Below are 12130 nucleotides of genomic sequence, written 5' to 3'. Positions count from 1 at the left end.
CTGATTGTGGCAATGCTGATGGGAAGAAAAATAATGTATCAACGGATCAGAGCACACCTAAACAAAAACCGACTACGCCACCCCGTCAAGAAACAGGGAAAGGACCACAGGTTCGTAGGCCAAGTAAAACCCCAAGAGACGTGTGAACAATGTACAAAACGCTTTATTAGATTGTTACAGTAAATAATTAAAAACACCCAATCAATGCCACGTGTCGGGTAACAATATAAAGCACAAATGGTAGCCATGTGTACTACACCAAATAAAGAAATAATTTAAAAATACTCACACAGGAAAACGCAACATATGAAGAAACAGTCTCACAACGGTATGGTTACATCAAACAAAAAAAGAAAATATATAGCAGCAAAATAACACAATATTGTATTTAAATTAAACAAAAGAAATAAACCAAAACACGCTAAATAGAATAGTCACTCTGAAGGCTCACTGAAGCAGTAGCACCTCAAAGTCAGTTCTCCCAGAGCCGCATGAAAACACTCTTCACAGCACAGGCAGAGTCACAGATGCAAACAGCCAAAAGCCCGACGAATCAGGCCTGTCGCAATAGTGGGACAACTCAGAGCCGCTACTACATTCAGCTTTCATTGAGCATCAGCCAAACCGGTATACGGCCAATATTTAGCCGTACAACAGAGGGACTTATCAAAAAATACGAATGAGGGAAAACAAAACAAAAGAAAAGAATACAAAACAACAGAAAAGAAAACAGCAGCGCCGTCCTCCTTCAACACAGAGTATAAACACTTCCGCCTTCTCCTGCGACCAGCCAAAACCTCAGTGCACTAAAAGAAACACAGACACACTCTGTCAGTTTAAATCTAGATTAAAGACCCATCTCTTTAGCCTGGCTTACACATAACACACTAATACGCTTCTATTATTCAACTCCGTTAAAGGATTGTTAGGCTGCATTAATTAGATCAACCGGAACCGGGAACACTCCCCATAACACACGATGTACTCGTTACATCATAAGTAGAATGGCATCTATGCTAACATTAGTCGGTTTCTTTCTTATTCCGAGATCACCGTAGCCACCCGATCCAGTCTGTATCCAGATCAGATGGTGGATCAGCACCTAGAGACGACCTCTACAGCCCTGAACGTCAGCGGAGATCAGGACACCTAGATGAACCCCAGATACTGATCCCCAGTGAAGACCTCGTCACCTAGACAGCCATCGGGAGAAGACCTCAGGAACCAGATGAGTCCTCTGCACAATCCGACTCTGCTGCAGCATGGAACAACCTGCTGGTTCGTCTGGCCAGAGGAGAATGACACACTATCTATCTCGACACACTATTTCCCTGTTTAATACTGTAAATCTGCTTTGACACAATCTGCATTGTAAAAAGCACTATATAAAATAATGGTCACATGACTTGACTTTGATCTACTGTTTGATCTACAGGAATGCATTATAAGGAATGGATTACAAATTGAATGATTTATGATGGATTATCAACTAATTATGCACCTTCCTTGTAGGTGCGTTCAGAGAGTATATAGTGTTTATATTAATCTCGAAGTGCATACAGCACAAAATCTGGCAGTTAGGGCAAATTCTGTAAACACTTGTTTGAAATATTGTTTTTTCTTGTGCTTGCAGGTTCATTCCGAGAATCAACCCTGGTGGCATAGCATTCAGAGTCACAGATCAGATGGAGTTCTGGGAAGAGGGTGCAAAGACAAAGCATCAGCCTGAATCCCCTCATGGTGTTTCTCATCAGAGAGCTTGTCAACTTTGCCAAAATTACTGAAATTAAACAACACCACAAACACATTTTTACTGTATTTTTATTTCTGTGAAGTCTGTTTTGCCATGCTGCCCCATGGGGACTGTGGTGATGCCCTTTTTTTAGCTACTGCATGCTAGAGATGAAGATTTGTCATTTGTATTTTTAAAAAGAACATGTTCAACAATTAAAAAGAATATTATAAAGACAAATGCTAATGAGTTAGTGATCTTTATGGGGTTGGGGTTGTAAAATAATATGGTATACAGTGTTGTACTGCAATTAGATTGTTTTATACAGGTAAGACATTTAAATAAGCTGAACAGTACTAATATTGACAATACAGGAATAATATTTTAAATGAGAATACAGTAATAATACATCCAGCTACTGTAAAATGTACAGCAGTCTCTTTACAGTGTAGTTTAGGTGCCTATCCGCTGGCACCCCGAAAGAGCAGGGGGTAATAATAAAATAATAAAAGCTGTGAGCATCTTCCGGAGCGGACAGCAGCAAATACCAATAAAGGTACATTTTCTTTCTTTTTCTGAAATCACTCACATTTGTTTATAATTTTTAAAATACATTAAATATATTTAAACGTCTTGTATATGACACTCATAATAATCTATTTAATTAACGGGTTTATCTTTTATGAAGCCTCTTTGTGAGTTGAAGCAGGGATGGGCAAACTTGGTACGTGGGCCACTGTCCTGCAGTGTTTAGCTTAAACCCTAATCAAACACACCCAGTGTTGCCAACTAATTTTCAGGAGAAGCTGCTGAAGGAAGGTCGATTTGTTGCTAAAAGTTGCTAAATGACGTTGTGATGTCATTGTGCGATGACATCATTACGTAATTACGATGCAAAATTGTGTGACTACATCAAATTGCAGCATAAAATATATATTATATATGTTAATTTAGATTTGTTCGTAAAATAATATAATGTAATATAATATTAAAATCGAATTATTTTTAAATACAACATTGGATTATTGAACACCAACACATTTTTGAATAAATTACAAATGTAAGTTTTTTTATTATTATTTTTACCTAGTAAACTAGTAAAACTACGCATTCTGAACAATTATAGTTTTAAGCAGTGTATTATCAGTTAGTCTGCCACACTCTAAGAAAAGTCTGTAAAACAGGGCACAATCTACTATGTTAATGTGAAGGAATTTTCCAAATTGATTTTTCAGAAGGTTTTTTTTTTTTTTTTTACCTGCTTTTTCAATTACACATTGTATTTTGTGTTTTTGGGTCACAGGGTTACAATGGACAGTGAAAGCATTTCCATTTCCTTTTCCTAGATATTTTTCTTACAGTGTACTAACTGATCAACAATCACAGGTACAAGCTACTAACAAGGTGTATCATAAATGGACAATTATTATTATTAATAAATCGAACAATTGCAAATAGCAGCTAACTTAATTCACGTGATGTGTGTACTACTATGCATTTTTGGTTTCCTCTTCAGTAATTTAGATGAAAAATGTGTGCCTTTTTATCGTTTAAATCATTTATCAGAAGTTGCTAAAACTTGCCAAATAAATTTTAAAAATAGCTAAATTTGTTGCTAGGTGCTTTTGGAATTGTAATTTCTCCATTACCCATATACATTTCATTATGTATTTTATCAAAACACATAAGAAACTGTTTAATTTTTCAAAAAGATTTTTAATAATAGTAATATAATGTAGCACATGCTGATCAGAGGGATGTAATGCCAGAGTAAAGTAAAGCCACAACTTACACAACATTGTTCAAATCATCTTTTTTCCTGACAAAATCAATATAATGCAATATTTCTATCTGCTAAATGTAAGCTTTTCCATATTCCGAGCTTGCCTGCTGCACCAGGGACAATCACATTTACAAGTTTGCAACCTTTGTCTGTGACCTCAAATGTACGGATACACATGTGTGACTCTTCTCTACAACTACAAATTCCGCTGTCACGGACGCTCAGTTGTTTTGCACCAAAAATACCTCCATACTCTTGACTCTGCTGCAGCAGCAGAACTGCACTGGGTCCAGCAGCATTCTAGTTTTGAATAGATGAACACGATTCAGACAAGGGAGAACATAAGTAAGCCAATGACTTATAATATCTCATCTAACTATTGCACATGAGTGCCTGTAATAGAAGCCTATGTTCCACCCTACCTAAGGATTAATTGCATACTGTAAAAATGTACTAAATGCATGTATTCATGTTTTATTTTAATATATGACTATCTACATATTCAAAGTAAAGTTCACTACAAATGTCTACAGTAGTACTATGGCTATTGCTATTGGTTTTTGATGTGTTACTGCAAGTAGCCTATATCAGTGGTGTTGGGCAGTAGTGAAGCTACTAGTTTAACTACATTTCTCAGTAGCGTGGCGGTAGCGTCACTGTTTTCTGAATCAAATAGCTTTTCGTAGTTAAGCTCTTTTTTTGATCAAGTAGCGCGGTAGAGTCAACAAAAGCTAACGTTACATTATTCAAAGAAAGCATTCTGAAACTCAAGCTCAAATCAGAAATATAACAGCTATGGATCACTGATCCTGGATCAGCAAGTGACGCCACAGATACTAAAGCTCGTGATGCCATCGGCTCCTCAAACTGTCAGTCAAACCTCATTATTCCTCCCGCCTCTCTCATCAATGATGTTTAGAGTTTAGAGCATCTCAGCTTGTTTGCTGTCTGAAGGTAAATAATGAACTGTTGATAAGTACAGCGGTTTCTTTACTCAAAAAAAAAAAAAAACACTATTTATAAAGGCTAATGTTTTTTGTATTTGAGGAGAGGAGAACAGTTTCTCTAGCATTTGTTGTCGAGTCACAGCCAGATAGCTTGTGCGAAGTGCTGAATCTTTTATAATATACTTTGGCCAAATAACAGAAAAAAAACTGAACGCCCACATAATGACAGAAAACTGAGGAAAACGGGACACGAGTCAGGAAAAATAATAATAATAAAAAAAAACAAACAACATTTGCTGGTCAAAAGCTTCGCATTTGAACTTGATTTTGGTGAAATGTTTATATTAATATTTAATGACACATGCAACGATGCAAATAAACAGAGCCTATCTGTAGGCCTAAACATCTATACGGTAACACTATACTATACGATTTCATTAATGTTAACTAATGTATTATCTAATATGAGCATACAATGTATAAAATACATTCATTACAGTATTACATTAAAATACATTTGTTACAGTATTTATTAATGTTTGTTAATGTTAATGAAAATACAATCGTTCATTGGTAGTTCATGTTAGTTCACAGTGCATTAACAAATGTTAACAAATAACTTTTGATTTTAATAATGCATTAGTAAATGTTGAAATTAACATTAAGATAAATGCTGCAGAAGTATTGTTCATTCTTAACTTTTCATTATTGTTCATGTTAACTACACTAGTTAAACAAAATGGTCCGGCCCCTCTGGTATTTGCCAGAATTGCTAGATGGCCAATCCGCTCCTGGTTATACTGCTATGCAGTATAGAGGGGAGAAAGCCATTGAAACGCGACAATCTCATTTTCCGACCCGACCTGATAATTTGATTTTTTTATTTGTTTGACAGGGAAAGCTGTGCGCAAACAGAAACGCACACATATATTCATTTATTTAAAAAAAAATAAAAAAAACTCCCCAGAAAAAAGGGCACTTTCTCTCGAGGACGAAAAAGGGCAGGTGCTCAAGCCCCCTTTTATGTCTATGCGTGCACGTGCCTGATTGTAATAAGCACTGTAAACCATCTACTGGCTACAGTTTGTGCAACAGTAATCCCAGTTATCTTGATCATCTGTGTAGCACCACAGGTGTGTATAGCCATGGTAGCCACAGGAGTGACCAGACCTGCAGGTTTGGCCATTAACAGCTGAGTAGCAGTCATTAGAAGTACAGCACTGGTCATAATTGCCTTCATCATCTGTGTAGCACCATGTACATTTTGAACCATATTTGGCACAGGCGTGGTTGCTGCGGCAGTTCTTCCCATTTTTAGCTTTACTGCTCCTCAGTGGAGGGCTGCAGAAGTCCCACTCAAAGTCAAAAGAACTGGGATTATAAGCGGTCCAGCACCAGTAGTAGTCCTTACCATATGTGGCGCAGGGATAATTATCCAAGCACTTCTTTCCTTTAACAGAGACGAGTGAGTATGGAGGTGAGCACTCTATCAGCTTCTGGTCTGAGTAACACCTGTAGCCGTTGAGATCGTCCTGGTAAAGGCAGGGAGAGGAGCAGCAGGGCTTGATTTTACCACCTGTGTCGCATTGACAGCTATAATCAGATTCTGAGATGCTTGAGCAGAGTGAGCCATCAGCTGCAGTCTTCTGCTTCTCTGGGACCAGCTGGCATTCAACAGCATCTGACCCGTGGATATCTCTCTTTTTCTGAGCTCATCATGCACAAATTTTCTTCCTAGTGGTTTGGTGTAAGTTATAAGACAAACAATCCTAGCAAAAGCATTCAGCTTCTCTGCCAGACTGTAGTAAGTGATCATGCTGTTAAAGGACATCTTTCCTGTATTCTCATTCACTTTGACTCTTTTTTCAGGTGTGCTGTCACTGCTGAAGGTCCTTTTCACCGCGCCATACGTGTCTTGTAAGCCTGAGCTAATTTGATCTGCTTGGATCACTGGAAGATTAATTAATTTCTGAAACACGCCCTGAACCTCAACTAATTTATTATTATCACTAAAACAATCATCAGCAAAAATCTCAATTGACTGTTGGGTCCCAAAGTGCGATCTCAGCTCATCATTCAGGTCTGAGACACTCATCAGGCGTATATCAGGCTCTTCCTGCTGGTTTCTCCCAATATAGCCGAAGGAAAGGGACTTACTGTCATCAGTGTGGTGTTTATAACAGACGGCCGTCCAGATGTGAGAAGGCACCGTCACCTTTTTACGGTCTTCTGGTATCCGTACATTGGGATCAGGTACTGTACCTGTGACAATGAAAGCTGTTGCCGAACCACCATCCATGACAAGCTTCTGTATTAAATAACTCCTCAGCGTGCTCTCACATCTCTTCCAGTGTCTTTGGTTGAAACGCCGGATCATAGGAGCAGCGTTGGTCAGTGTGAACGTCGCTGTTCTGCCGTCACTGCATTGGAAGCTGTTGGGGTTCAGGTGTCCACGATCATATCCGGTGTGACTGTAGTCGCTGCTGATGGCTTGATTTCCTTTATAAAGGTTTTGATTATCTGAATTGTCAGGAACCATATAATCAATTGGGGATCCAGGTTGGGAAATCTGCAAAAGAAATATTATGTTAGATGGTCATTTGATAGTTTATTGCTTGTAAGAATAGACTTTTGTCGGGTGTTTTTTCTTTCCAAATTTCATAGGGGGAAAGGCTTTTTTCTTACAGTCTACATCAGGGGTTTTCAAGCCTGAATTGGGTGTCTGATAAGAGAGATATACAAAATGTGCAGGGCATGGGTGCCTCCAGGACAGGTTTGAAAACCACTGGTCTGCATTGTCTTTTAGTGGACATTTTAATACAATTATGGTAATAAGAATGTTCAATAAAGTACCATCCAATATAATTTCATTTGTATATTTTTAAAATGTATTTTTCATACTGGTTGCAATGACAAAACAGAATGAAGACTAATAGTTTAATGAACTGATCTGATTCTTATGGAATGCAGAGCTTCAGCTGCTAATGAAAGTATTTTGTCTTTAGCTCATAATCACCTGTGGCTCGAGGTGCCAGTCGTCTGTCCTTCTATTGTCGCTTGAGCATTTAGGGTCCAGTGTGTAGGCGCTGTAGAGAGGGATCTTGTGACGAACCGAGTACAGAGAAGCATAATAAAAGCCTCTATTTTGCAGCTTCTGACAGATTTTCTCGGCATTCTGATCCATTCCGCTTGGTTCTTTGCCTTGGTATAAAAACTCTTTACACTCCTCAAAGCTATGGACCACTTTAGCCTGAGCACTGAGTGCTCTCAGCACGATACAGGAGATCAGACCCAGAACAAGCATGGTGTGAAGCTGCTCGTGTGTTATAGAGCAGAGACAGCAGAAGCTCAGCTGCTTTAAATACAGTCACTGTCAGTGATGCTGCTGTGGGAGTGACTGAATCAACCAATCAGGAGAAATGAGGAGTGTGATGGGACCTTTCTTCATCATGCTTATGGGACTAATGTCAGAGCTGTCACATGTACAGAAACATGGATTAAAAATAAAACGTATAGAGGAATATACTCATGTTTCTCAGTAGTGTAAATGCAGTGTTTGCTGTTTTCACTTCAGTTTTCTAATAGATGTTGGTTCACTTCTGCATTTGGAGCAGGGTTTGTTTTGAAAGCATCTGTTTTTCCTCTCACTCAGGCTACGTCTACATTAATACAGATACATTTGAAAAATGGCATTTATTTTAAAACGCTCTCCATTCACATTTGAATGCATTTCAAGCATTTTCCAAAAGTTTCTCATCTACACTAAATTGTCGTAACTGGACATGTATAAAACCTCATGAAAGCTCACTGAGATGATACAGACGGAAATGTGAACTGCGTGTTCACATTTTCAAAAACCTCTGTTTTCCTTGACAAAAAAGACGTCTTAGTGTGGACAAGGCCTCAGAGTGTGTTTCTCTCACAGGTGAGCGGGGAGGTTGGGGCTGTAAGCCCTGGAGTGGAAACATTAGAGAAATCAGACTCCGTTTTCAAATGTGTGATACCCAGAGCTCAATGCTTTGGGTTCATTTGTGACTAGTTTTGTTGGTATTGAGACCCTATCCTACAGAAAAGCATTAAAAACTGCTAGATCTGATTACTTTTCGTCTCTTCTAGAAGAAAACAAACATAACCCTCGGTATTTATTCAATACAGTAACTAAATTAACGAAAAATCAAGCATCAACAGGTGTTGGCATTTCCCAAGAGCATAGCAGTAATGACTTTATGAACTACTTCACTTCCAAGATCGATACTATCAGAGATAAAATTGTATCCTTGCAGCCGTCAGCTACAGTATCGCATCAGATAGCGCACTATAGATCCCCTGAGGAACAATTTCATTCATTCTCTACTGTGGAGAGGAAGAATTGTATAAACTTGTTAAATCATCTAAACCAACAACATGTATGTTAGACCCGATTCCATCTAAACTACTAAAAGAGCTGCTTCCAGAAGTCATAGATCCTCTTTGGCTATTATTAATTCATCATTGTCATTAGGATATGTCCCCAAAACCTTCAAATTGGCTGTTATTAAGCCTCTCATTAAAAACCACAACTTGACCCCAAAGATCTAGTTAATTACAGACCGATCTCAAATCTCCCTTTTCTGTCAAAGATACTAGAAAAGGTAGTATCCTCACAATTATATTCCTTCCTAGAGAAAATGATATCTGTGAGGAATTCCAGTCAGGATTTAGATCGTATCATAGTACTGAGACTGCTCTCATTAGAGTTACAAATGACCTGCTTCTATCATCTGATTGTGGTTGTATCTCTTTATTAGTTCTACTGGATCTTAGCGTTGCGTTCGACACTATCGACCACAACATTCTTTTGAATAGACTAGAAAACTTTGTTGGCATTAGTGGAAGTGCCTTAGCATGGTTCAAATCGTACTTATCTGACCGCCATCAGTTCGTAGCAGTGAATGAAGAGGTATCATATCGATCACAAGTGCAGTATGGAGTACCTCAAGGCTCAGTACTAGGGCCGTTACTTTTCACGCTTTATATGTTACCCTTGGGAGATATTATCAGGAGACATGGTGTTAGCTTTCACTGTTATGCTGATGATATTCAGCTCTATATTTCTTTATGCCCGGTGAAACACACCAAATTGAGAAACTAACGGAATGCATAGTCGATATAAAAACTGGATGACGAATAATTTTTACTGCTAAATTCTGAAAAACAGAGGTGTTAATTATCGGACCTAAAACCCCACATGTAATAACCTAGAACATTATCTAACACTTGATGGCTGCTCTGTCAATTCTTCTTCATCAGTCAGGAACCTAGGTGTGCTGTTCGATAGCAATCTGTCATTTGAAAGCCATGTTTCTAGCATCTGTAAAACTGCATTTTTCATCTCAAAAGCATATCTAAATTGCGACCAATGCTCTCACGTCAAATGCAGAAATGTTAATTCATGCGTTTATGACCTCAAGGTTAGACTATTGTAATGCTTTATTAGGTGGTTGTTCTGCACGCTTGATCAACAAACTACAGTTAGTCCAAAATGCAGCAGCTAGAGTCCTTACTAGAACCAGGAAATATGACCATATTAGCCGGTTCTGTCAACACTGCACTGGCTCCCTATCAAGCATCGGATAGATTTTAAAATCATGTTTATTACTTATAAAGCCCTGAATGGTTTAGCTCCTCAGTACTTGAGTGAGCTCTTATCGCATTATAGTCCTCCACGTCCGCTGCGTTCTCAAAACTCTGGCCGTTTGATAATACCTAGAATATCAAAATCGACTGCGGGCGGCAGATCCTATTCCTATTTAGCACCCAAACTCTGGAACAGTCTACCTAACACTGTTCGGGAGGCAGACACACTCTGTCAGTTTAAATCTAGATTAAAGACCCATCTCTTTAGCCTGGCTTACACATAACGACACACGCTTCTATTATTCAAATCCGTTAAAGGATTGTTAGGCTGCATTAATTAGATCAACCGGAACCGGGAACACTCCCCATAACACACGATGTACTCGTTACATCGTAAGTTGAATGGCATCTACGCTAATATTTGTCTGTTTCTTTCCTAGTCTGTTTCTCAGTCCGTATCCGATCAGATGGTGGATCAGCACCAAGAGATGATGTCTACAGCCCTGATCGTCAGCGGAGACCAGGACACCCAGATGACCCCCAGAGATATATCCCCAGATATATCAACCAAAATAACAAAATAACTAAAATATAATAAAATACCTAACTACATAATACTACTATTGTTAGAAATTGCAACAAAATTAAAATAGAAATATAAACTTTTGAACTGTGGGTTTCGTCTGGTCAGAGGAGAACTGGCCCCCGACTGAGTCTGGTTTCTCCCAAGGTTTTTTCTCCATTCTGTCTCGGAGGGAGTTTTGGTTCCTTGCCGCTGTCGCCTCTGGCTTGCTCAGTTGGGGACACTTAATTTCTAGCGATTATCGCCGATTTGATTGCACAGATACTATTTAAACTAAACTGAGCTAGACAATGACATCTCTGAATTCAATAATGAAATGCCTTTAACTGAAAATTGAGTGTTTAATCTTATCATTATATATTACTGACACTCTGTCCTCCAATTTGATACTGTTAAGTGCTTTGACACAATCTGTATTGTAAAAGCGCTATATAAATAAAGGTGACTTGACTTGACTTGATACACAAACAAACCAGTGGCATCTCTAGCTAAAGGCGCCCTGGGGTAAAAAGGTATTATTTTCATCTAAACCGCTCGATGGCACAAAAACCTGGCGTAGCACTTTCCAAAACTTTCGCTTTTCAAGATGCAGGTGTATATCTGTTTGATCCTTGACGTGATCGCGTGAAGTTGATTCTGTGCTTACTTGATCTAATATTTTGTGTGGGGTTTTTGTTTTAAAAAAAAAAAAAAAAAAAAAGTTGTAGATTTAAGCAGCAAATGAGAATCGCTAAAATTAATGCATATATTTTGAGACAAAAGGTCTTTATGATTTTCAGATTTGTTTAAGATAATTAAAGCAACAGTTTTTAAATAACGAAAGAATATGTAAAAGTATGGTATTTGGGGTAAAAAGCAGCCCTGCTGTTGGGGCTAAAGGTACAGTAATTAACATGATAATTAATAGATGACTTTCTAGTCAAGTCACCTTAATTTATGTAGCGCTTTTAACAATATAGATTGACTTTTAATCTCATTTTAAACTGACAGAGTGTGTCTGCCTCCCGAACAGTGTTAGGTAGACTGTTCCAGAGTTTGGGAGCTAAATAGGAAAAGGATCTGCCGCCCGCAGTCGATTTGATATTCTAGGTATTATCAAACGGCCAGAGTTTTGAGAACGCAGCGGACGTGGAGGACTATAGTGTGATAAGTGCTCGCTCAAGTACTGAGGAGCTAAACCATTCAGGGCTTTGTAAGTAATAACAAGATTTTAAAATCTATCCGATGTTTGATAGGGAGCCAGTGCAGTGTTGACAGAACCGGGCTAATATGGTCATATTTCCTGGTTCTAGTAAGGACTCTAGCTGCTGCATTTTGGACCAACTGGAGTTTGTTGATCAAGCGTGCAGAACAACCACCCAATAAAGCATTACAATAGTCTAACCTTGAGGTCATAAACGCATGAATTAGCATTTCTGCATTTGACGTTGAGAGCATTGGTCGCAATTTAGATATGAGAGTAAGAGAGC

The 12130-nt window shown here is 38.5% G+C and overlaps 1 pseudogene; it reads right to left on the bottom strand.

Moving 5' to 3' along the window:
- Positions 1-4973: 4973 nt before the first annotated feature.
- LOC131534544 (uncharacterized) lies at positions 4974-7890 on the bottom strand (annotated as a pseudogene).
- Positions 7891-12130: the final 4240 nt, after the last annotated feature.

The sequence above is a fragment of the Onychostoma macrolepis genome, chromosome 25 (genome assembly GCF_012432095.1).
Source record: "Onychostoma macrolepis isolate SWU-2019 chromosome 25, ASM1243209v1, whole genome shotgun sequence".
NCBI lineage: Eukaryota > Metazoa > Chordata > Actinopteri > Cypriniformes > Cyprinidae > Onychostoma > Onychostoma macrolepis.
The sequence above is the reverse complement of the archived record's forward strand: the minus strand, read 5'-3'. Positions and strand labels throughout refer to the sequence as shown.